The 27,566-nt window shown below is 36.5% G+C and overlaps 1 long non-coding RNA gene across 1 annotated transcript in view; it reads left to right on the forward strand.

Moving 5' to 3' along the window:
• The window catches only part of LOC109255355 (uncharacterized), a 341,821-nt gene that overhangs the window by 152,551 nt on the left and 161,704 nt on the right, over window positions 1-27,566 (forward strand). The gene's annotated exons all lie outside the window — the stretch shown is intronic.

The raw sequence follows: 27,566 nt of genomic DNA on the forward strand, positions 1-27,566 counted from the left end.
CTGTGTTGTTGTGCAGCTACAGATTAATTCTTGGACAGATTTTTCTGCTTCACTACCTCTTTTGCTGGTGCCAAAAATAATTGCTGATTTTGCCAAGTTGTGTCTTTATCACCTGTCAAAGATCTCAGTGCACTGTCATGTGGCATCTAAGGTAAGCACGCATTTACTGTTGACTTTACTTTTCTCACTGCACTGGGCTCATGAAGCTTATTTCATTGGCCTTTGTCATCTGTTGTATGAGATGAGCTTTAAGTCCATGTGATGTTTCTATTTTGTTCTCATTTGCGTTTTCAAATGTGAATTCTTAAAGCCACCTAAGAATTAGAAACCAGAAAAGCAGTCTATTTTCACTGCCACTTAGCCATCTTTTGCTTTTCAAGCACATCAAACTACAACCAAAGCAAAAAAAAAAAAAAAAAAAAAAGATGAGAGAAACTGAATTCTGGACAAGATCCAGAGGGTTTTCTGCCCAAGGCTCCAAGAGACAATGTTGGACACTACTGTGATTCACATCCTGGAAGTATTGATTCGGTGCAACTGGTAAATATTAAGTATATGCTTTTGTGGATTAAATCTTAGCTCTTGTTCCAGCATTACTTAATAATCATTTGGATTGGCTTGTTTGGGAAAACATCTAAATAAAACACAGCACTATATGCAAGGATAAAAACCTCAGAATCAGTCGTGCTTTTCTTTTCTAGTGTCAGATTTAAAAGGGCTTCATTTAAATTTATATTTGCAAATGTAATGAAAGTATAAATACATTTTATACTAACATTTTGTAGAAATACATCAGCTTTTTCCAATTATTTTCTGCACCCACACCATTATAAAGTATAATATATGAAATGGCATTCCTGGCTTTCTAGTATTCTGGGATTCGAACATAAGAATTCTGAAATGAAAATCACTTATTTACATTAAATGATAGTAAAATGTATAAGTCACTTTGATTATACAATCCAAAGAGGGATAGAAATAAATAATACACCTACTTAAGCTTCTGCTATTTTTTTCAGGTCATTAATTTTTAATTATCTAAGATGTTCAGTCACTATAAAGGAATTAAAAATATATTTTATATCTGGGTAATTGGTAATATCAAAAGTGCTTTTCTGCACTAAAATTCAGTAGGTGAGATGAGATATATTCCCTTTTATACACTAAGATGGGGCGTTTTTTCCCATTATACGTGATGAAAGAAAATATTGAAATTACTCTTTTGCTCCTGTTTGCAAACGTATTAGATTGATACAGTTGATTTTTATGAAGAGTAGATCTCGAGTTTTGCAATCTATAACTGAAATAGCTAATCAATCACTCAGAAGGTAGTTCTGTGTGAGGAATGACAAAGCAGAACTGATACCAAAGCTTACGTGATTTGATGAACACATTTTGAGGGTTTGCTCTCTTCACCTCCCAGAGCATGGACAGAAGGGGAGGATTTGCACAAGTCCAATGGAGAGGACTTTTAGAGGAGGTGCCTGGCCTGAGGGATTTCACCTGGGATGTCCCAAAGGCAAGCACACACACCCAGTGCCTTTGCTGCACCTATCGAGATTAGAATTATTTACTGTGAACTATAGAAAGTATAAACAAATAATAGTTTTAAAAACAAAAAGCTATATATATGTATACGTATACATGTATGTGCACACACATGCCTACACATACCTGTGCATGCCCACATACACAGATGTGCAATTTTGTGAGTTATATCTCTGCGATATGTAGTCATGGTTGATTTTTTTTTTCCTTTGTTTGAATTGGAACTATTTGAGCCTTCTCATTTTGTGGATTTGTGGTGGCTTCCCACTTGGAAAAGAAGAGTGGGAGATAAAGAAGCCCAACCCTAGATTCCGATTTCTAGAAGGTGTTCTCCAAGGCTTCTAGCTCCACTGTCAGCATTGTTCTCTTTGTTCATCCCTATCACCTTTGGGGACTGGAGAGCTCTTGCAGTCTCCTTCCTCCTTCCTTGGACCCAAAGGTTGTTTTAAGTTTTGGACACTAAAACAGTTTTCGGTCCAGGTTTGTGGTTTCTTTGGAAATAAAACCCTTTCAAAACTAGGACACTTTGAAGTTATTTCCTGCCATCCAGCTTCATGTGCCAGTAACCACATCCAAGTTTTTTCTACACATAATTCTCAAGCATGATTTCTTCCTTTTGTTCTCATCCTCATTTCTCTCTTTCTCTCTTCCCTCCTCATCCCCTATTCTCTTTTCTTCTCCTTCTTAATAGAAGACAATTTAAGGCTATTAAAAAAAAAAAGAAAAGGTAGTCTTGTGTGGGCACGTAACACCCTTAATCTGATCATCTGATCATTGCTACCAGATTCAGTACTTGAATCAATTGAGAAATATTAACGGGCCTTTGTCACTCAAATTATTTTTTTTTTCAGTTTTATCTAACACTTGACCTCTAACAATCTTCTTTTCCAAACTGTAGAGCCCTCGATCTCATCATGAAAGCCAGTCAATCTGGATAGTCAATCACTGTCCAGAGTTCATTTCTGTCTCCTAATATGTTTTTGGAGGCAACGAATAACCAAAGTACACTGTGACTCTTTCCAGTCATTTCCTCTAAAATCACTTGTCTAGTTGTCACATGGTCTTACTCCTAAGGTATCTTGGGCCTCCATTTTATAAATGTTTAACATGGCAGAACAGGGGGCTCCAGTCATAAGGCCTACATATATCTGTGTCCTCACCACCTGCCACCAACCCATTAAGTCAATTTTACACATTTAGATTTTCTTGTACCAATTTATGTTTTGTTGTAGTTAATGCTAGTTGGTAAATGTCAGCTCTGTTATTTTAGTGAACTGGTAAAATGGAAGTTAATTGCCGTGCATATCGTGTTCAGTTGATGACAGGAAAGGGGTGGGGATTTTGTTTCACACGGTCACTCAGTGACTTAGGCTCCTTCAGCTCCTGGAGTCTCAGTGTTTTGCTGGATCTTCTGCATCTGGCTGACAGATGGAAAAGTAGGTAATGACAACTCATGGGGGCTTTTTATGACCCCAAACTAGAAATGACACATATTGAGAAATGTTTGCCCATTTCTTTTGGTCAAAATGCAGACCACATCTCCTCTTCTGAAAGGAAATCTGTATATCCAGGGGAAGAAAAATGAATGGATGGTCTAAGAAGTTAGTGTCTACTGCAAGTATGAATTAAGCTTTATTTTTCTTTATTGGAGTTTGCATTATCTAAAAAACTTCTAAGTCATAGATTTGCGACAAATTATCTTTTTCTTAAAAAGGCAAAGTATTGTCGATACATTCACTTTCATCATAGGAATTTCTTAATCACTTAAAACAAAGAGGTCAAGAAATTACACACCAGGGTTTGACTGCTTATTTTTGTAAATAAAGTTTCATTAGATCAGAGCCATTCCCTTTTGTTCACATATTGTCTATGACCACTTTCAATCTACAATGACAACATTGAGTAGTTCCAACATGGAGACCTTGTGGTCCACAAGGCTAAAATATTTACTTTAAGAAAAGCTTATGGATCCCTGATTTAGAAAATACAAAATTAGCTTTGCATATATCTGCTGAGGACAGTGAATGAAAAATGTTGTTTTTTTCCATAGATGATCTTTTCATTGATCTCAAGCCAACCTCAGTAATATTTTGTTTAAGGAACCAAATGATGATTTAGTTTCTTTTTAACTTGACAACACCATTTTCAATTCTTAAGCATTGGCAAATTAGATGTTTCATGTAGGAAATAACATTTAATTATAAAATCAATGTGATTTTGGCAAAATCCCAGACAGGAACTTCATTTCTATATCTTTCTTCATTTGATTAAGATGCAATAAAACAGAAAGATATTAGCAAAATAAGCATTACCAAACCTCAAAAGAGAAATGATGATTAATTTTTGGACAATGAAAATTCTGGATTGTTTGATATATCAGGAATGGTCTGTGAATTAGGAGTTTATCTTGTGAGCAGATTTAATGATAATACTCGGTTTGCATTGAAACTTGTTTTCCCTTAATTTTCATGATTATGATGTGTATACATCATCCCTAATATATAATTCTAAAAATTGGCAGACCAATGCCACTGCATAGGTAAGCTGGTTTGAATGAGAACTAGAAACAAGGCATCTGACATTGGATTCATTGTGGTTTCCACTGTGAGGCAGCTTTTTTTTTTTAATTTTTTTCCAATATTTACTTATTTTTGAGAGACAGAGACAGAGCATGAGTGGGGGAGGGGCAGAGAGAGAGGGAGACACAGAATCCGAAGCAGGCTCCAGGCTCTGATCTTTGGCACAGAGCCCAACGCGGGGCTCGAACCCAGGAACCCTGAGATTATGACCTCAGCTGAAGTTGGACACTTAACCGACTGAGCCACTCAGGCACCCCTGTGATGCAGCTATTTTTAAATTAACTAGTCGTGGGTTTTTAGTTAATTTCCCAAATAGTTACAATTTTTCAACATGTTGTTCTACTCTTTGATGAAATGAAAATTCTGCCTTCACACTGAGCTAGGAGCTTTCCATGTATTGTCTCATTTACTTTTTCACAATATTTGACTTGTGCATTAGTATCATTATTATCTGAAGAAAAAGTGGACTTGAAGAAGATAAGTAACTTGTTTAAGCATACATAGAGGAAAAAAGGTCCTTATGTCTATCACTTTTGCTGGCTATAGTTTTTTGTTTTGTTTTGTTTTTGTCTTGTTTTGTTTTGTTTGCACTAAGAAGTGTTTTGAAAGACACAGAGGAAAGTGAGATGGATAGGCAGGTAAAATAGGAGGAAACCTATCAAATTGGGTGGCTGTAGAGAGCCTCTCTGAAAAGTGATATTTATCTTGAGACCTAAAGTGAGCAGTCAGCCATAAGAAACTCAATAAGTTCTTTCACAACAGAAGTCATACCAAGTGGAATGACCTTTAAAAAAAATAAGTTGTGTTTTGCATTCTAATGAACACTATTATAGTTTCTTTTCTTTTCTTCTATTAAGCATATCCATTAAGTTTTTACTTCTAGAAATTGTACTTTTTTAGTACTAAAATAGTCATCTGTCTCATTTATAGATGTCACATATATGGTAAAATTCTTCATCGCTTCATCTGTTTTGGCTTAGAACATTTTAATCCAAGTTGCAATAAAGTTTTTTTCTGATAACCCCCAAATTTTGAACACTGGTGGTTTATTTCTATTGTCTATTTTTTCTCTTTGTTTTTGATAATTTATTTCTGTCTTGTCATGCCTAGTAATTTTTCACTGAATGTCAACCATTGTGTAAGAATTGTAGAGACTCTGAATGACGTTACTTTTCTTCAGAGAACATTTAATATTCAACTATTAGGCAAGTAGCACATGAGTGGAACACCTTGATCTAATTTCAGACTGAGATTTTTCTAAACTCAGGTGTCAGGCTTTCCCAGGGCTGGTCTACTTCTGCTTGGCTTTTAGTCCTAATGGATTTATATCTCAGTGTTCTCAACTGGGCCCTTAAGGGCTCCTCCTTTTTGGTGGACAGCCTAGTAGTGTCAGATTGTTAAACATTCTTATAGTACTTTAGCCTGTATCAACCATTTTTCTTCTAGTTTCTTGTCTTTTTGCCCATTCATGCAAAGATTAAGAGTTTGTCACAGACTTAAGGGAAAACATATATCAAATGACATTTCTTCATGACTCCTTTTTCTCCCAGTTTAGCCTTTCAAATCCCTGCTGCCATGGTGATCATAACCTCTAATAGTCTGCCCTTTCTACCTCAGTGAGTGGGCCACACACTTTATGATGGTGTTTTTTGTCCAGCCTCTATGTTCTGATCCTGGATATTTGAAAATATCCAAAGTGGAAAAAAATCAGTGGTAAATGGAAAGCTTTTTTCATTGCATTTCCATTATCTTCAGAATCATAGCCCCTCAAATCCTGGCCTCCTTGTCTACTCCAAAACTCCTTCAAACTGCTATTTGCTTGTTTGTTTTAATTTTAGCCAGCTTTAATGGCTTCTTGACAGAAGAGTCTAATACAAGTTAATCATAGGCAGCAGCAGAAGACAGAAAGGTCACCCTGGGTTTGAATTTCCTGTCTACAGTAATAAATGTGTTTACCTCGGCATTTAAAAAATACCTCAATATAGGTTTTCTTTCCTTGAATGGGGATAATGATAGTTTATGAGATTGTTGTGATGATTTAAACACACACACATGCATACACACACACACACACACACACACACACACACATAGCAAAGCACTTGGTATGTAATAATGAAGCAAGAAATGTTGGTTCTCTCCTTTTCTTCTGCTGTTTTATTCAAAGGTCATATTTTTGACTGTTCATTGATCCATATTTATCAGGCTAGTGACATTTCCATGATATATGTAATAAGTTTTGGATGATGACAGAGAAGAAATAAATATGCAGAAAGTATAACATGCATGGATATATTCCAAGAAAATACATTTCATCTGCATAACAGGTACTGTCTCAAACATTAAATTTTTTATGAATTTATATTATGTTGTTTTCACTATGAGCTACTTAGAATACTATAACTTAACATTAAATAAAACCAGAACAAGTACATAAGAGAAAACATAATAAAATGACCTAACTTTATTTTATTCAGGTATTCAATGATTGGTAAAGAGAAAGAGATATGCAATACATTTCTGTGTGCTAAGATCTACACAAAATAGGTGAAATGATGTAAACTAAATTTTGTGAAAATACAAGTATATTTTAAGTGCATTTGTAGTGTTGGCTGCCGTGTCATTCAAATAATATTACTAATGTTTTGTGGTCACATGAGTATTATTATATTTATTTATATTTAATAAAGTCACCATTTATAGAATTCTATCATAACTGGTAATCATCTCTTCATTTGCTCTCTCTCATTGTGAATTCCCAAAATACAGTGCTGTAGATGTATTTTCAGTGTAGCTGATTACTTATCACTCCACCTTTCCAGGGCTTGCAGCCTAGCAGATCAATGAGAAACTCATTGCCTTGAAAGAGATTAGCTGATAGGTTTGTCACCGGAACAATTCGCTCTAGTCAAGAAATGTGTAAAATTAATAGATTGCTCTCAAAATTCCATTTAAGAATTGAACAATTTAATCATTATAGTCTCTATTTTCTTTGGAAAGAATATGAACTAAATATAAATCCAAACATTAATTTAATAGATTTGAGGAAACTAAAAGCCACAGAGAAGAAAAGCAACGCAGATACAGGTCAAAAGTTCACCTTTCCTGATAGACAATGCGTATTAAGTCAAGTGATCATTGGGATTGATCAAATTAGGCCAGTCACCCTAGATGTGACCACACAGTTCTACCCGGCCTCAAGTTGCTGAAGGTTTAGTGTAATAGCCCAGAAGAAAGGGGTGGTCAGTTGTACACAAAAGCATGGCGAATAAGCCCAATAGTAGCAGTTTTCAGAATTTTGTATTTTTCATATACCAATAAAATCATAAAGAAGTTTTTAGACTGATATATGTTTATTTTGTCAAAGAAGGAAAATCATTTTTTAAAAAATAAAAGACACTAAAATATTTTCAACCGTAATTTATTTCAGAAAAAAATAAGGACATTTTTTTAAAAACAAAATATAAGGAAGAAGCAACCTAAAAAACAGACTATTGAGGAAAAAATAGTGAACTAGCTGGCAATCTTACATGTACATTCACACACACACACACACACACACACACACACACACACGAGGTGCATCCATAGTACACTGCCATTACTTTAATTTTGAGGACTATCGAAACAAGGGCAGAGAACTGCCTAAGCCGTAGAACTAACTTGACAGATTAGCTTTAATAGGATTTTTATAGTCTCCTTTGGAGATAAGGGGTGTTCTCATGTTATTATTTCATTTAACTCTCTTTACCACTGTTAAACTTTTGATACCTGACATCTTCTAGCTTCTCCGCTGAATCCTTTCAAGTTATTATTCTAGTGTGTTTTATTTGTTTTGTTTTTCTTTGACACTGAGCATTAATATGTAGCACTTAAAAATTTTTGAAGTTCTGTGTGTGTTTAAGAATGGGAAAGAAATGTTACAGTAAGTCCCCCTTTTATCTCTTAAGCCTATAACTCTGTTTTCCAATCCACTGGTCATCTGACTATGTGGTTGGTCTTTTAACCAGTTTCCATGACAGTTGAACGTAAATAAAGTGCTGCTTCCATGCTCACCCGAGAAGTTGCTGTGTTATAAACATATATTTTATGCTTTAGGAAATTATTCCATAGATGAACACCTGTGAGCAAACATTCATTTGAAAAAGTGCTGGCTTCTATGGGGCTCCTGGGTGGCTCAGGCGGTTGGGCGTCTGACTTCGGCTCAGGTCATGATCTCACAGTTCGTGAGTACGAGCCCCGCGTGGGGCTCTGTGCTGACAGCTTAGAGCCTGGAGCCTGCTTCTGATTCTGTGTCTCCCTCTCTCTCTGCCCCTCCATGCTCATGCTCTGTCTCTCTCTCCTTAAAAAACCTTAAAAAAATTAAAAAAAAAAAAAAAAGAAAAAGTGCTGGATTCTAAATCTGCCTCAATTCGACGTTCATTTGGCATCTTGTAAAATGAGGATATTAATTTTTGTTTTTTTTGTTCGTGGTGGTGTGTTGAAATATTTGAATTAGTTGCCAACACTTCCAAATTGGGAGTTTTCATATAACATTCCAGATTCCAGGCTTTAAAAATTTTTTTTTAATGTTTATTTATTTTTGAGAGAGACAGAGTGTGAGTGGGGGAGGGGCAGAGAGAGAGGGAGACACAGAACCCCAAGAAGGCTTCAGGCTCTGAGCTGTCAGCACAGAGCCCAACTTCAGGCTTGAACCCACCAATGGTGAGAGCATGACCTGAGCCCAAGTCAGACATTTTACTGACTGAGCCACCCATGTGCCCCATAAGGCGTTTTTTTGTTTTGTTTTGTTTTGTTTTGTTTTGTTTTGAAAATTCAGTTTACTTCACCTCTCTGTGCCTCAGTAACCTGGTCTATGAAACGGGAATGATGATGGCACCCCTCTCACAAATACCACTCATTTGGAAATTGATGGAATGGTTTGCGTATGATGTTGTGAGGCTTAATGAACTGTTGCCTATCAAGTAATGAGTGTAGTTCTGGCACGTAGTCAATGTTCCACTGATGCTGAAGACTGATCATGCTCAGCACCATGTCTGAAATCGAAGGACCAGGGTGTCCCCCTTTTCTCTGGTTTCTGAGGTTGGGCACCTGACCCATGAGTCTCTGGGTCTCAGTGTTTGCTAAGTTGGTTGGCAGTGCTGAACAAGTGTATAAGGTGGGCAGGGGGTAGCCAGTGAAGACCCTCCTGCTGCACATCTACAGACAGAATGGGCAGTGTTGGAATTTTGTCCTCCTTTGCTTGGGCATGGGACAGAATCTGTATAGAATATGACCCCAAACTGACCAAAACCTGTAACAGATTTAGGGGCGCCTGGGTGGCTCAGTCAGTTAAGCATCTGACATCGGCTCAGGTCATGATTTCTCAGTTTGTGAGTTCAAACCCCACGCAGGATTCTGTGCTGACAGCTCAGAGTCTGGAGCCTGCTACGTTCGAATTCTCTGTCTCCCGATCTCTCTCTGCCCCTCCCCCGCTTGTGCTCTTTCTCTCGAAAATAAATAAATGTTAAAATAAAAAAAAAAAAACTGTAACAGATTTAAAAAAATTAACAAAACAAAGCTATATTTTCTGACTGTAATGCTGACTTAGAAATAATTTATAGATGCTATGTGTATATATATGTTTATATTATATAGTTAAACAGACTATTTAAAAATTTTTTTTAATGTTTACTTCTGAAAGAGAGAGAGAGAGAGGGAGAGACAAAGGGAGGGGGGGAGAGAGAGAGAGAGGGAGAGACAAAGGGAGGGAGAAAGAGAGAGAGACGGAGAGAGAGAATGCAAAGCAGGCTCCAGGCTCCGAGCTGTCAGCACGGAGCCCAATGTGGGGCTGCAACCCACAAACCACGAGATCATGACCTGAGCTTAAGTCAGATGCTCAACCAACTGAGCCACCCAGGTGCCCCTAAACATAGACTATTATAAATATATATATATACACACACATATATATATATATATTTATATGCATTACATCTGTATAAAGTCATATGTCAGAAACCCCAAACAAACATGTTAGTAAACACTTAGGTTAAAGAAGAAATGATCAAAAAATATATAAAGTATTTATAAATATTCCACTATGGTTTTCAAAGAATTTTTGAAAATATTATATTAAAATTTATGTATAGGGACAAAGATCCATAAAGAGTTGAGTCAATTTTCAAAAATAAGAGAAAGTGAAGAAACCATAGAGTGATTATCCATCATATCAGACATTTATCAGGATCAGAGTGCTGTGTGAGAAGAGAGATATGCGGTACAAGCACCATTCATTGGGACTAGATGGAGTGTTTTCTATATGGGCCAATGCTGGTACACTAATTGGAGCAAAAGGAAGCTCTTTAAAAAAAAACAAAACAAAAACAAAGAATCTCAACTAAGACGGATTAAGAGAAAATAAAGTTATACAACTAAAAGATGGGCACACAGGAGAATAATTCTGTCCATTTGTGTTACAGGAAGTTTTTCTTAACGAGACCCTAAAACAAATAATAAAAAGTTGGATTTTGTTACATAAAAATAATTTTACAATAAAGGTCATCAAGTAGCATTTTTAAATAAATATCACCACAGATTTTTGCATGAATGGAACCAAGTAGGTATTAAATATCTAGATGTACTAGGTACCTATACATACTATCTAGAATACTAAAGGAATTTGTAAAATAAACCAAATAAAACCAAACGAAACAAAACCAAAATACAGGAAACACATTAGGAAAGTAGCTAACATTAATAGTTAATAGTTAAAATTGGCAAAAAGTTAAATGACTAAGTGACACACAGGGGGAAGTTCTGAATGGTTAACGAATAGAGAAATTCTGTGAATAAATGGGGCTGTGCAATTAAAACAATGAGGTGTACATGCTCTCTAGCTAAGATTAGCAAAAACCTTCATGTTGATCAGTACCAATTATTGGTGAGAATGTGGTACAAAATATTCAGTGTTGGTGCTGTAGGAACTGGAATGGTCCTTCTACAGAAATGTACAATTATTAATGAGATTAATATTCATGTAGCCAACACTCAAGCATTCTGTTCTTCACAAATTAACGGTCACAGAATGCATAAGGGGGACTCTTTCAGGACATTCTCAGCAGCACAGATTGTAGTATTAGGGATCTGAAGACGATTTAGGTGTTCATCACTCTGAAAATTAATATGTAAATAGTTGTGTAGGCATTTTTCATCAGTAGGCATAGCTTTTTCCCAGTTCTTGCTCTTCGCTAGACAGGGCTTATTTCTGTGGCCCTAATTCCGACAGAGAGGTTCTTGACACGGTCCTGGAACCTGCCAGATTTCCCTGATGTCTGGATTCTGATAAATACCACCCCTTTCCCAGTCCCAGGAGGGGCGTAGCGATCTCCAGCTGTCTTTTTGCTAGTGCTCTCCTCCGGCTAATCCCTGCTTTGTTTCACTGTCCTCATTTTCCTTCTCAGCTTTTCTATCATTCGTCTAATTCTTTATGCTGAATTTCTTACCTGAAATACTAGACTGGTTTTCTGATTGGAATCTGACTGATAAGGTATTTGGGCGGATCCCAGGATACGGACCCTGCAAGTAATACTGAGACTGAGAGACCCATCTGCCGCACCTTTAACACGGTGATAACTTCCTTGCGAATGGAAATTGAAATTATAGTAATCCATGAGAGGCAGAAAGGAGCATTAAGGCTACAGGGGCTTGAGGTGAAAAACACTGGTTGAAAGCAAGTATTTGGAAGATTGAGTAATGGCTTCATGTAACCATCATGGAAACGGTTCTGGCTACAAGGGTGCAGCTGTTTCCTTTCTCTCTCTTTCTTTCTTTCTTTCTTTCTTTCTTTCTTTCTTTCTTTCTTTCTTTCTTTCTTTCTGTTTATTTATTTCTGAGAGAGAGAGAGCAAGGGAGGGGCAGACAGAGAATGAGACACAGAATCTGAAGCAGACTCCAGGCTCTGAGCTGTCAGCACAGAGCCCGGCCGGGGAAGGGGGTCTTGAACTCCTGAACCAGGAAATCCTGATCTGAGCTGAGTGAAGGTGGATGCTAACCAACTGAGCCACGCAGGAACCTCAGACTACAGCAGTTTCTAACAGTGATGGAGAGTTTACAGAAAGAAAAGAAGCTCAAGGCTAGATATCTTTCTTGCTCTTGGTCACACTATGGTATTCAGAGATTTGAATTATTAGCACATTCCAGAGACCATCACACAGGTCAGTTATATTGATGATATTCAGTTTGTTCCTGGGGAGCAGCAAGAAGCAAGCACCCAAATGCTTTAATGAGATACTACATGGTGTCAGATACTGGGAGATAAACACCACGGACATTCAGGTCATTGCCACTGAGATGTCATGTCCACGGGTCTCCTAGACTGGGGCATATTGAGTTATTTCCTCTAAAGGGAAAGATCACTTTAGATTTGGGTGCAAAACTTGCCATATTTAGTGTGTTGTTTCAAAGAATTTACTGAATAATGTGAAGGCTTTCTTTTGTGTCCTAATTCTGTTTGCTTCAGTATCTGTTGTTCGTCCCCCATAAAGCAATTCTCTCATATGAAACTCGCTCTGAAACACAAGATGGCTTCTATATTCTTGAGTAGCCATTGCCTTGGACAATACAGACCCAAAGACATAATCCTTACAAAGTAGTGAGTTTCTATGTGGCAGATAAAAATTAAAGACAGTATCAGAGTAGAAGAGGAAACTATAAAACAGTACAAAAGAAAGAGCTTGAAGAGAGTGTGTTATAAAAGAAAGAGTATGACTCTGATCATCTTAAATGACAAAAAAAAGCAATGTACACAAAACTAAGTTTCTGTGACCCATTTTTAGTGGCAAATTAGAGCTAAAACTCTGATCTCTTGACTCTTAAGCTATTTCAAGGACTCTTGCTACTATGCTATGCTTGCTTCCATGTTTTAATTTTTATTCTATACTTTTTGAGAGCCTCCTTCAGGGGGAAAAATAAGGATATATATGAAAATGCATACTACGAAGAAACGAGTTTTGAGAGTGGAAATTGTACACTTGAAGGAGGATGGTTATTATGAGAATTTCCATTAAAAACACTGTGCTACATTTTTCACCCAAAGCTCTGTGGTTTATTTTTCTGTCTTTGGGAATTTCACAAACAACTTGTAAAGTTCTAGCCAAACCTTTGAGGTTTGCCTTTCCATAAGTGTATGGAGCAAGCCAAAGGCTGCAACTGTAGCCAAATGAAACAATGGAAACCACAAGACCTGCTGGCCTGGCTCCTCTCTCCTCTACTTGATTTTGAACCCCTGGAGAGGAAACCACCTGAGTCACATTTGTGTATGGTTAGAGCTCTTGAGAACTAAGCCTCCTGACTAATAGTTTTTGCTTAATTTGAAATAAGGGATCAAAGTATTGAACCCTAAGGAAGTAGAAACAGTTTTGTTCCCACCACTCCTGTTCTTTTCTTTTTAAAATCATTGTCTTAATTGCAAACATTTAAAAGGAATCTCTGCATAGGTGCATGGAGCCAGGGCGTGCTTCTCTTTTCAGTTCTGGAGGGCACAGTGACGCACATACCTTCTCAGAAAACCCTTTAAATGCATGGAATCCGCTGGGCCCCACCAGCTGGGGTGATGGACTGTATACTGCTCGAAAAGAGAGTTAACGTGTTTTAAAATCATTGTACTATTCGCTAGTAAATTAAACGTCTAGGATATTATTCAGCAGAAGTTTATTTTTAACTACCTAGCTCAATTTATGTACGAGACAGGGCTGTGTCATACACTACATCTGTCTTCCTTGTCACTAGCCTTTTAGTGCCATGCCCTTCTCCAGTCCTAACCCTTATTACATTATAGTGCAAATTCAATTTAATTAAGACTTAACTATGCAGTATAATCTCTGGAGCCTGATTGCTGGAATCACTTAAACTTTTCGTGCCTCAGTTTCATTATGCACTTTATTCTTCATAGGATTGTTGTGAGATTCAATGAATGAACACATACAAAATGCTTATAACAGTGCCTGGTACGTTGGGAATGTTCCGTAAATATTTGCTGCTGGTAGTAGTAATAGCAGCGGCAGCATAAGCAGTAACAGTCGTAGTAGTAACAGTGGTAAGAGTAGTAAATTCCAATAGCATGTCAGGCATTGGAAAGTGAAGAAAATGGGAAATTCTGAGAAGCCTTATGCAGCATAATTAAAACTTTTAATTGACAGCATTTGATAATAGGCCTGCCTTCCTCTCCAGTGTCATTTGTGTTTTCATGGAGATCAAAAACTAAAGACAAACTCTCAGGCTGCTGCTTCTTGCATTTAGTTAAAGAGAATTCTTGGACAGCTGGGTACTTGTACTCAGTAACCCACTCAATTATTCATTTTTTCTTTCAGCAATTGTTGAGTGACCTGATGTTCCCGTGTGCGCTAGGGTAGGGTAACTCCTGTTGCTGTAACAAAGTTCAGAATTTCAGTGGCTTAACAGAATACAAGTTTAATTTTGGTATTAAGTGTGGATGCTCCTGTATTCCTGTATGGCATGCAGCTTTCCTCTAGCTGGTGGTTGAGAGACCCAGCTCCTTTCCATCTTGTGGATCCACTATCCCCCAGAGCCTCAGAGCGCTGTACTTCTCACCATAAGATGGAGGAGAAAAGGAGATATAAGGTAGCACTGTTGATTAATTGCTTTGTTCTGGAAAGGCCAAATACCCCTTCTACTTGACAAGGCTCCAAGAGGACATGGGAAATAAGGACTCTGCTTGGGTAGCTCCTTTTCAAACACACCTCTCTTACACAGCGAGAGGGAGAACAATTTTTATTGTATGGTTATCCATTTCTTCCGTACAAGGATACAGGGATAAATCTAAGACTTGTTCTTATTTATCAAGGGAATAGTGGGGACACAGGCTGGAAACCAAGAGATGCAGACCCTCATTATGCCTGGGAGGTCAAGCAATGCTCTAGAGAGGAAGTGGGCAGCACGACTGCATGGTGAATGAGCAGAGTTCACCAGCACAAAAGGAAGGGTATCGCATTAGAAAAATAGAAACTATGATTTGCAGAGGTAGTGAACCAAGTAACTCCAAAAGACTGGCGCACACGTGTGGATAGCTGACTGAGAGATGAGGAATATGTTAATTGAGTAATGCTTTGTAGAGGACATAAACTAATTTAAAAAATTTACCCTGAAAACAGAGTATAATATATCTGAAGGTGTTAGAGGCTCTGAAGCTAGTTGACAGATGAAGAAACATAAGTGGAGGCGGATGGAGATGGTAGATTATGCAGGAAATTTAAAGAATTTAAAAAATCCTTTTTGCAAGTGATTTCTGCCCTTTTTTGCGTGTTTCATAATACAGACAAAACAAAAACAAAATAGATTACAAGTCTTATGAGCTTTTGGAGAATTATAAATTACTTTTTGTTCCTTTAAAAGTTATATGGCAAAACAACAATAACGAGAGTCAACATAGCATGTAGGGTGCTATAATATAAATGGTACAATAAGCTTCACCGTGCTGCACTCAAAGGAACAGATTGAAGCGCACACACACACACACACAATCTATTACATGGGGACCAAATCAATTAGGAATTGAATATAAAGAAAAGGAACATTTAGCCCTTCTTGTCTTTCTTCTGATCACTTACTTCCCTTACATATTCCATAGTTAATGTCCCAGTAATTGTAAATCCTCTAGGAGACTTAGCTTACATATGAGTAACCACTATCCGCTCAATATTTTCTGGGAACTTGGCTGTCATTTGGGTTTGTCAAATATTTGAGGGTTATTTTCAAAGACTCCAGGCTGTCCAGTGCCAAGCTATCCTTGGCCTAGCAACTTACCCTTGATTCTTAAGTAGCTTCTTTCTAGAGAAACTTAATCTGCATGTTTCTAATCCATTTAAAATTAGATCATCAAAATATAGTTTTGTTAAGAGCTATCCAAAATCCTTGTGAGAGAGTTTCCTCATTTTTTTTTCCAAATGAAGATGTCTAATTTGTTAAACTTCAAGTGGGTCGCAAAGCTAGAAACCCCTGAGAACGGGATTTTAAAACTTGGCAGTCTCTATTCTGTTATCCCTAAGGCATCTAGTAGGTGCTTTGGAAGTTTCTTTTTGAATATGTTTTTAGAACATTCCTTGGAGTTCATTCATGTAAGGCTGAGTTCCTTCCTTTCCACCAAGCCACAGTTTTCCCATTTGGAATCTTTCCTGAATTCAAAGGAAGCTACACAGGTGAAATGTCATGATGGCTTCACAGAAAAACAGTCTGGGACAGATATTTGCAATTTTCAATTCAAGATAATCTTATGTACTTCTTGAAGCAAGGTTGTGTTCAAAAATCACTTCCTGCCACAAGAATTCTGAATTTCATTGTATTTTCCTCCTGTTTGCTATCAGAATCAATCCCATTTTAAGACAACCCTTTTTGAATCTCCATTTTATGTATTTTTCTTACAGAAACCTAGAAAACTTACCCAATCACAATATACATGCTACATTAATTATAATTGAGTTATTTTATTTGATGTTACATAATTTTTTAGTTTATTGGTATTATTCACAAGTAAAAATAGAAGGTTAATTATTTATATCAACATTACCTCAGATAAATTGCATGATTACCTATCCCTAATTCCATTTATTCGCTGAAAAATTGGCTTGCCTTAATGTTCAAAAGTAATTTAGTTTCTATGGTGAAAACTAAGATGAATAGGATAAAAGAAATTAACATGCAATGCTCAGCTTAATTGTCCAAGTGTGCCGTGCTAACATGGGTTCCAAATGTTTAATGCTTATTCAAAGGAAATCCATAGCGTGTCATATAATTATTACTGATACTGTATTTGTAGATTGTTTAAGAGGGTTTATGTCTCATGAACAGTTAATACAGTTTCATTAAACTTTCAGTCTACAGTGACAAATAAATGTTGGGGTCATGTATCATTCCTGCTGATCATACAGCCTTATCTTCTTCTAGCCCCTTAGCCACTCCTCAGCTCTGATCAGCATTGTTTCTTTCATCCCCATTTCTCTGGCCTCCCCACACAAGGCTGGGTCTAATTGTTCCTGCTCTGTTAGCCTTTGTTTACATGGAAACATTTACATTACAATACATTTGCATTTTTCACTCATCTTCTACAAAATCCTACCAAGACTTTTCAGTTTCTGTAACATTCCTCAGCATTCCACTCCATCCTGAGGCACTCTTTTTCTTTCTGTAGCAACAGTCCATCCAGGTTGTCCCCCTGTATGACTGTCCACCTCTTCTCAGTCTCTTAATTTGGCTCCTCCAATACCTAAGTTTCATTAGTTCTTTATGACAACCTAATCAAGCAGGCATTAGTTTCATTAGTTTAGAAGTGATGGATTTCAAGATGCTTTCAGATTACACAAATAATGAATTGCAAAGCTATGATCTGAATCCAAGTCTATATGCCTCCAAAGCCAAAATTTTCCAATAGACACTTTGCCTTCCTGGAGCATGGTCGGGCTGGCTCCAGGGCTTGCCTTGTTTTATCTCTGCTGAAGATATCATGGCACTACTGTTAGCTTTCTTTCTGTCTTTGAGGCTACTTCTCTCCTTGCCTATCTCAACTCTAGTCATTCAGTCTCTTATATTTCATCCCCCTATATGCCTGGTTTTGAGTAGCACAAGTTCAAGTTCAAGTTTACCACTTTTTTTTTCTTGCTGTTTGAAGACCTTGCTGCAAATCACAATAAGAAAGTAAAAGGCATAACGGTGGGATTGTTACAAAGGCTGAATAACCATACCAAGTTCTTCATAAATCCATATAACCTGCTTACTTCTAAATTAGTGATCATATTTTAATGCCAAGACACTGTAATCTATTTGTTCTCCTGTACAAAGGAGAAACTTAAATGCGCTTAATAATTACATGATATCTCTTACATTTGTTTCCACAAAGATTCACAACCAAATGCTCCATCAGTAGAAGTTATGAAGTTTTAGCCATTTATAATTAACAAGAGAAAAGTCAAGTATAATTAATCTTTGCCAACTCTCTCAGCTCTCCTGTATACTTTAGTTCTATCACTTTGGAAATCATTGAGATTTAGGTGTGATTGTAACTAATACATTCCCATACGTGTCTAACACCTCTTCTTAGCAACCCCAGACTTCCTTATGCACAATCATTCTGGAAAGTGTAGATTTATTCCCTTCTGAGCATTTTCAAAAAGGTGCAAACTGAAGTGTAAATGGCATTCATCTCACCAAATCAATTGGAATGTAGCTGCTGTTAAGGTGGTTTAAAAAAAAAAACAAAAAACAAAACAAAACAAAACAAAAAACCAAAAAAAGGAATATAATGCCTCTCTAAGTGATAAAGATTTTGAAAACAAAGTATCTAGGCACTGACACCAAATGGAGACTTAGTTCAGGCAGTTTGATTTGCATCTTTAATTTGGGGACAGTCATCATTCTGGTGTGAGTTAAAGATAAAGCATGGAAACCTGACAAAAAAATGACATAGGTCGCTCCCAGTGTAGTGTATTCCTGCTTCAGGAATGAGTGTGCTTCTGGAAGAGAGGTAAGTGGGACTTTGCTCAGGTGACAAATCTGTTCTGTTCTGTCATGCATGTAAGCACAATCTAAGGCTAGCTGTGAGGGTAATTTCATTTTCAAATAATTTATTCATTAAACGCTATCTTCCACATCTTATGAAGACCCAATGAGCATAAGAAAAAGAAAGAAAAAACACCAATGGTTCTATTAGAAACTACAATCAATCTCATTGATTCAAAAAGTAAATTGCAACCCCACTCCCTCCTACCCTTCCAGATTGAGTCTTTTAAATGAAAGAACGGCATTTAAGAATCTTTGTTCCTCTTGTGCTTCTCACAGTAATGACACACACATACAATAGAAATGCAACAAATGGTTGCTGTAATAAACTACAGACATAAATATTGCTGCTCTTCAGACATATTAGAGGATCAATAAGATGGTAAAAACATGGAGCAGCTTAATAGTCTACTATTACAAGGTTTGAAGTTGAAATTAATTGTTTTCTTATTTGTCAGACCTGGGTTTTTCAAATGGCTAAGCAATGGGTTAATTTTGACAGGTAAGTTTTATAGTTTGGATACACATTAGACATTTGGTTTTAATTGAGGCTCCCCCCCCGCCAACCACCCTCAGGCCACCCAAAAGCTTCCTTGTAAGAATATGTTTATAACTATGTATTTTCCCTGTCACCATTTGCTGATGCAGTATTTAATTTCTTTCATTTATGGCCTAAAGTATAATATTCTGCCAATTGAAAAAGAGTTCACTAAGTATGAAAAAATATATTTTCCAGTTTTCCATGAGGAAATCCAAACCTCCGTAGCTCCATTTGGATGCTGCATTTCACTATTTTGTCCCAATTCACTAGTTACAGATGTTTTTAAAAGTGCTGGAAGGCAAAAGACCAAGATCTAACAGGAATATGGAAATTAACTCAGTAGGTATCCCAAATTTTATTTCCTCTCAACCTTCATGTTAAACTTACATAAAACTAATATAACCAGTGGACTCATTCAATTTAGTCTTTTTAATGCATGAAAATAATTGTTTCATTGCCCAATTTTTAGGTAAAAGACCCCCCCCCCCCCACACACACACACAGCAAGAAAGAAAGAAGAGATTGATTTCTTAACAATTTCTTTCCCAAATCTGGAAGACAGCAAAAGTCCTAAAACTTTGCATTTCATTTATTGCTGTCTTCATGAGTAGGAGAGCATCTGTAGACCCTAAGAAGTATATACTCCAGGAATCTGAGGACCAGATCAAAAAATGTCACTTTCCTAGCACAAGAATAAGTTCATGGTGAAGAGATTATTAATTTATAGAATTAACCTCCCCTAAAGAGATGGTTTGTAACTTTGTCATAAATTGAGAGGTTTGCGATTTAATTCATTTTATTTAAAGGAATACACCCTCTCAGGAACATGGCATTCTGTAAGGAATTGTGAGAAAATAAAGTTAAAAAAATAAGTATTTTTCTAGTATTATTGAAATGAGAACAAGACATTATTTGAGAGGTATCAGCACTTGAGCCATTAGAAAGTTGTATTTTATAGAAAAGCAAAGATAATTTTCCAAGCTCTACCACAGCCTAAATGAAATATCCCTCAAGACCACACAGACGCCTTTGCTTGGATTGCATGCTCAGCATATATTTTTATAGTAAGAAAAAGATGCCACAGTTTGCAAATATAAATATTTCCAGGAACCAGAAAAGAATGTTAAAAAATTGTATTCTATGTGAAAAATTGGTGTTCTATTTCATAAACTAAACTTTTGTTAAAGCATACAATTCAACAAATATTTGTTGATCTAGGCAAATAAATATGAGACATAGTCTCTATACTGAGGAAATTCACAATATGAAAGGATAGACTAGAAGGCACATATCCAACACTACTAGTCCAAACTTGTTGATGTCCTGATGGTTTAAATGCAGACACTAGAGAATATTGATCCTGTCTGGGTTTGTCCACTGATGGCTTCCTACTTGAGGTGATATTTCAATTTCAATGGATAGTTTTTCTTCATGAGTTAGCATAAATTGATTGAGTTAAATTTCATAAGAAGGAGATCATTGAATAAATTGCCTGTCTCTCTTTACTTCTCTTTATGCTTTTTAACGATAATGCTGTTTGTTGAACATTATTAAAATATAGGTGTATAATCAATAATTTTAGATGGGCCCAAGAAGTATGACCTACATAGAATTGGGTGTGTTTGAACCATTCTAGATTTTACCTTAGTATTTTATTGCAGTCAAGAAAATAGACACAATTGCATGTGCATGTACACACATATATGCACGTACAAATTCAATGAAAAAATATTAAAAACTGATACAGATTTTCTTGAACTTTTGTTTGGAGGAGGTAAAATAAATATGTACACTGCACATATTTTTAGTGTTTCCTTCTAAATTTGCTCTTGTCCCTAATGCTTCTCAAATCTCACATCTTGTCCTCTGTGCTTATACCCTTAACGTTTGTTTCCATTGTCAGGAGGGGAGAGGGGGAGGGGAGGGAAGGAGAGGGGAAGGAAGGAAGGAAGAAAGAAAGGAAGAAAGGAAAGTCCACTGCTTGCCTGCCTACCTACCTACCTACCTACCTACATCTACTATATTTTTTTTTGGCACACATATTTAAAGTGGAGATACAATTCACATGCCAAAATTCCCATCCTTTTAAAAGTGTACAGTTTGGGGGCATCTGGGGGGCTCAGATGGTGAAGTGTCTGACTCTTGGTTGTGGCTCAGGTCATGATCTTAGGGTTCTTGAGTTGACCCCCACCATCAGGCTCTGTGCTGACCGTGTGGAGCCTGCTTGGGATCCTCTCTCTTTCTCTCTTTCTCTCTCTCTCTCTCTCTCTCTCTCTCTTTCTCTCTCTGTCTCAAAATAAACCTAAATAACAATCCCTTTCTAAAATCTTGGAATACATCCAAGACCACAATTTAAAAATTAGTGAAAGAGTGTTTGACAATATTCAAACCTTGCCCTTAATTAAAATTTAGACTTCTTTTTGTTAGTCAAGCATGATGTGGGGACCACATCACATGTGTAATTTCCAAATGATAATAGAAAACAGTCAGCCTAATTTTCCTTTTTATAAATGTCAGCAGGGAATGATAATAATTACATTTTTGCAATGCTCATTACATATCAGGAACTGCAGATAAAATATCATTTGTGAATCTCACAATGATGCTAGAATGGATAAATTTTCCCTTATTTTAGCAGATGAGAAAGCTGACACAATTCCATTGAGAACATAGACAAGAACTTAGAGCAAGTTTGTCTGTCTCTAGCATCCTCACTGTTCCCTCTATACTAGGATGATTTTACACCAAGCACTAATGACAACATATTCTAAATATGTGAGCACAGGCACTCGAAAATAAATTGGCTAACAAAAATATCAACAACAAACTTCCTAAGGCTCCCAATTATCTTTGACCTCTTCATCCCCTCTCTCGCCCATAAAAATGGATATACTTATCTGCATGCTGAAAATAGTCAATTCAGGAATATTCTCCAATTGCTGAATGTCATCAAGTCCAAGGCAGCACCATGGCTTTTGTTTGGAAACTCTCTGGTTGTGAAGGAACAGAAATCTTTCTTAAACTAACCTTTTAGGGAAAAGTAAGCTTTGAAGATCTGATTTCTTAAAATGCCATTCCATGAATGATCTACCATAGATACTCAAAGCAAAGTACTTGAGGAATGAGTCCATCAGTGACCAGGGATGGTAAGTATTGATAGAGGTTATTTGAAGCACAAAAAAATAACTAATGTTAAGCACTTAAAAATTAGCTAGGGCACTAAAATATAAAATTTTAATATGATGGTACCCTTCCACAATTATAAAATTTCTGTGCTGATCTAACTACACCTTCGGAGTTTGTTGGTTGACACAGACATTGATCAGAAAGGTACAGATGGAAAATTTTATCTATTGTATATAGATGTAAACTTTCAAACATCCCATGATGTTTAAGACTTTTTCAACCACCACTAAAACGGCATCAGGAAACTACAGGTTAAAGCATAAGACAAATGAAACAGGTAGCATGATGGATACAGAGTGTCATGATATTCCCTGAGGGAAGAATTCAAATAACATTGAAAATAACTCAGTGTGGATGTCTACACTGAGAGGAGGCAAAGGATCCCCTACAACAACTAAGAAAAATATTATCTGCTAATGAGCCATTTCCAATTGTAACTGAGTAATGTAAGAATACTAGATAGAAAGTTTTAGAAATAGTTGTTTTCTAGTACTAACCAGCTAGATATAAAATCATTTTTTCTTTACTTCAGAAATGTGTTGTACTGTACAGAGAATTTACAGTTTTAAGAAGAATGATTGATGTGTTGAATTTGAAAAAGTTCACATAATTTAGTAATATAACCTCCTTTTCTGTTATGATTTGAAGCGTTTGCAGCTGTAATGGCCTTTGAGTCCCTGGGATAAAGGACTCAGCTAAAGCCAGGAGTTGCCTATAAAGTTCTCTTTGACAGAAACTGGGATGGAATCCAGGCTCATTTCAGCAATATTTGTGGAGAAGAGGATTGAACTCAATATATTTGACCCAAAAGTGCATTTTTGGGGCTTGCACCATATTTATTAAAGCCTTGCGGCAGAAGTAGAAGTTATTGAATGGCTGAGAGCTGGCTTATAAAGACACAGTTCTTAGCAGGCATAGTTCAATTCGACATACTTTTACTGATCACCTACCTGGAGCCATATCCTAGGCTAGGAACTCACAGCTATAAAAAAAGAAAAAAAAAAGCAAATATCATCCATAGACTCAGACAACTCAAAACCTAGTAAAGAAGGCAGATATAACTAACTATAGCTCAGTATGATAAAAGATTGTACAAGAGGAAACACAGCACAAATGACAGTCATATACTGAAAAAAAATCAGGACTACAATCATGGAAACGTAGCATTTCAGCTGGGTGCTGAGGAAATGATGCATGATCAGTGTGTGTGTGTTGGGAGATGAGAGAATGGGGGGCAGGATTACAGCTAAAAAAAATTAGTAAATTCAGAATATTGTCCAGGAATTAAAGTTAGTATTTCAGGAAGCAACATTTTGGCTGGATTATAAGGTACATATATTTTTAAATGTTTTATTTTTGAGAGTGTGAGTAAGGGAGGGGCAGAGAGAGAGGACAAAGGATCCAAAACAGCCTCCCTATTGATAGCAAGCGGCCTGATGCCGGCTCAGGCTCCAAATCAGGAACCAGTGAGATCATGACCTCAGCCTTAATTGGATGATGCTCCATTGAACCATCCAGAATACATATTTAATACAAAAGTAAATACATATTTTTAAAGGAAAATATCAGGGTAAATTATTTGACACATGGTTTAACAATAGTATATTTGAAATTAAGACTTTCATGTCATTGTCAACGATTCAGCTGTAGTTGGAAAGGCAGGTTGGCCATATAAGAAGAAAGATGAGAAATTTGGAAATCAAACAGAGAATGGTTAGTTGTTGTTTCACTACTTACCAGTCCTGTGATCCTGTATATAGTTTCTTATTGCTGCTGTAACAAACTGCCACAAGCAATGGCATAAAATAGTGCAAATCAATTATCTGACAGTTCTGGAGATCAGAAGTCCAAAATGGATCAATATATTTCTTCTAGAGGTGCTGGGGGAAATTTTTTTTTTTTTTTTTTTTGCCAGTTTTAGCTGAGAGAAGCCACCTATATTCTTTGGCTAGTAGCACTTTCTTCCATCTTCAAATCCAATAATACTGCATTTTCAAATCTCTCTCCTCTCTGACCACTTCTGTCATCCCATCTCTGTCTCTGTCCTTTTTGTCTGTTTCTTATAAGGACCCTTGTGATTACATTAGGTCTACTCAGATAATTCAGAATCATCTCCCCATATCAAAATCCTTAACTTAATCACGCCTGCAAAACCTTTTTGCCATGTGATGGAATATATTTATATTTACTGGGGATTAAGATGTGGACATCTTTGGGGGACTATTATTCAACCTCCCGTACTGTGGGAACATTATCTAATTCCCAGACTAACTTTTTCTCATTTGTAAAATAGGGGTAATAATAGTACTATCTTACATGGTTGCTCTGGGGCTCAAATGAGAAAAATAATATAAAACAGTCACCATAGTATTCAATAAAAATCATAATAACCATTGTCATTGCTGTTAATGGTGTTGTCATTTTGAGGGCTCTGAATGCCGGGTTGAGTTTTACCCACTTTATCTGGCAACATAAATCTGACCCTTTTAGGAACAAGGATTATGCTATCAGAATTTGATACGTCATAATGTTGACTGTCATAAAGTTTGTGTAGGGAGATTGAAGACATAGGGGGCTCTCAGGGAAGGGGGACTAGTATCAATATTCAAGTGGACTATAGGACAAACTACAGATATTTGCAATGTATGTGATAGGTGTGGAATACTTAGGATTTTTGGAGGCCCTGAAAGTTAATAGGAAATGATATTATTCCGATAGAAATCTGGGGAAGAATGTGACAAAAATTCTGTAAGAAAGGATCACTGGTTAACAACAAATGTTGAAGGTGTATATTCTAAATCAATAGAAAACAAGTAAAAACAAAACAATAAAATGGTTAATTGACAGGGGTTTTTTAGGGTAATGCTCATTGTTTAGGAGCATTTGTAGATGAGTTTGGAGAGCAAACTGACAGCTACAACCTTACGGAACACTTAACAGATGTGTACCAAGAGCTTTAAAATAGTCACAGTCTGGCCAATAACTGTGGACACTCTGGTGTTGAAAACATTTTTATGCAAAAAATGTGCTTACTCTTTCTTAGTTCTTTTTTTGCTAGAGCAAGAACACAATAAACATTAAATTCCAATGTGGATTATACAACAGACCACCATGTGCAAATGTCAAAGCAGGTTCTAATAGTCAGTAAGATATTCACACATATTGGGACCATAAAGGAGGCAATTTGTTGGAGACAGAGAGAAGATAAATAAGATTTCCTAGAGAGACTCCCCTGTATTCCCCACCTTGAACCCACGGGACAGTTGGACCGACCTTTTACTTCAACTGGAAGAGGAACACCAGTGGCACCACAGAGAGAGCTTAATATTGTATCTCTGTCATTAGTGGAATACGATGAATGACTATGGTCCAGGAGATTTAGAGGATGAGGGGTGTAGTGGCTATTTTGGTGAAATAGAGAGAGGTGCTACTGCCTTATAATAGGCCTACAGTATTAGAATTTGTTTAAATAAGAAATGCTTGAGTTTTTGCTATGATCCATAAATGGGCCAAGAGAAAGAAAGAACTATTAAGGGCCAAAATAGTGAGTAATATCTCTTTAATGGGTAATGAGACCTCACCTTTTGGAAGCTGGAGGGGAGCTGGCCATATTCACAGGGGTTAATAAGAAATTAGAGACAACAGAGAGGCACATTATGCAAAATGCAGTAGAACTTGCTCAGTGGTGGCCTCTGGTAAATTTAGAAACATATTCACAAAAGCATAGACTTTAAACATCTGTCAGGTCTTGAGAGTACCAAGCTAGCTTATAAAAATTCCAAGCAAGTTAAAATGTCTTGATTTCCTTACCTCTTTTTTTTTCTTTTTCTACTGCAACCCCAGAAAAGAAACAAACAGAACAAAACAAAACAAACAAATAAGCAAACAATGGAAAACATTCAGTAGCTCAGAGAAGGAGGACTTTCAGAAGAAACAAAAACGCCAATCATCTTTCATTCCTGAAGTCTGGTGTTCCATCTGTTGAACAAGATCTGAAAAAAGTTGAGAATATTCGTCTTTGAAAGAAGTTCAAAGTTTCTATTATTACCTGAGGCTAAATTCATTTAATTGCTGAATTGAGATTGCATTCAGTGATTTAAAGTTGTAATAAGACTTTCTCTTACTTAAAAATGATTTAAAAAACCTTAAATGTGGTTTTAGAGGGAGAGTGGGAGAAAACACAATGCAGCTGCTTTTTATTACACTCTGTGAATACTGGTTATTCAATGCACTTACTACACATACGTGTAAATTGACTCAAACCATCATTAATATTAATACAAACTGGTAAATAATCTAAATATTCAACAAGGGAGGTCAAATAAATGATGAGATAATCATATATAGAACTTTACATGGTTCTTAAAGACTATTATTTTATCATAAGATCTTGGGCAACTGTTGCACAATGTATCTGTTTATTTTAATATAAAATTAACGTAAATTATTTATCAGAGAGGACTGTAATAATATTTTCCATTGTTCTGGAGGGTGTGTCAATTTGGGCTAAATTGAAGAGAACTGATACTGCCCATTAGGCTTAAGGCTTAAATTTTTGCCTTAAATATATAATATTTTGAGGAGGGAAGGACATAGAAATATACAAATTCAAATGACAACTATCCTATTACTGCCCTATGAATTTCGTCAGGGCAATCACTGAGAATTTACTCAGAATATTACAAAGGATAATAAAATAGTAGTGATTGTGATCCTGCAATTTTTAGATACTTAGTATCTAGTTGACATAAAAAAATACAGTCTTATAATATGAAAGAGGAACAATGTCTGTGATTCACTGAATAGTCTCTTCTCTGTCAGGGAATGCTCCTCAAAGAAGTTCCTAAAAAAGAAAGATTTATTCTTTCTTTCAACACATATTTATTGACTGTCTATTATAAACCAACGAACAGACCAATTTCTAGGAATAGGGAACCTAACATGCATGGTTTTGGTATAGTAAGAGACCTAGATGTTAATCAAATAATTACTAATGCCTGTAAAATCAACACTATGATAGTGCTATTAAAGACAGCATGAGGTTTTCAGAGATCATACATTAGATTGCTTCTCCATCTTTTGGCTAAGATCAAGTGTAAGAGATCATATATCAGAAAAGCTTCAGTTAGTGAGTGCTAATTCATCAAGTTTTTACATCAGAGAAG

This window comes from Panthera pardus, unplaced genomic scaffold (assembly GCF_024362965.1).
Source record: "Panthera pardus isolate Hobbes unplaced genomic scaffold, ASM2436296v1 HiC_scaffold_16, whole genome shotgun sequence".
Classification (NCBI taxonomy): Eukaryota; Metazoa; Chordata; class Mammalia; order Carnivora; family Felidae; genus Panthera; species Panthera pardus.